This window comes from Populus euphratica, unplaced genomic scaffold, assembly GCF_000495115.2.
Source record: "Populus euphratica unplaced genomic scaffold, PopEup_1.0 scaffold1534.1, whole genome shotgun sequence".
NCBI lineage: Eukaryota > Viridiplantae > Streptophyta > Magnoliopsida > Malpighiales > Salicaceae > Populus > Populus euphratica.
Window position 1 is genome coordinate 32,601 of NW_011501388.1, and position 390 is coordinate 32,990.

A 390-nucleotide genomic window follows, 5' to 3' on the forward strand; every position below is an offset into this window, starting at 1 on the left:
GTGTCCATGAGCTTTTTTGTATTTTCAACCTAATTTTTGGTTATAACTGGTTTAATAGAGAGGTAATTTGATATTTTAATAAATATAAAATATTATTTTTAAAAACTAGCTAGCGTGTAACACATGCCCCAACATGAGGGAGATGTTTGTGCCTTTTGGTTGATGTAAGGCATCTTCTAGCTGCTGAATAGTGGTTTATGATGTGACGTTTAAATAATTTCTATTCTAGATGACACGTGTGGTCAATAGATGATTAGTACTTAAAAGTGCATTTTTATCATGGTTTTATATCATCATTTTGCACTTGAAGTATCAATAACTCCTTAACCAAAGCATATTTTATAATAATATATCTAATAATACAAGATACCTTTAATTTGTGGTAAATAT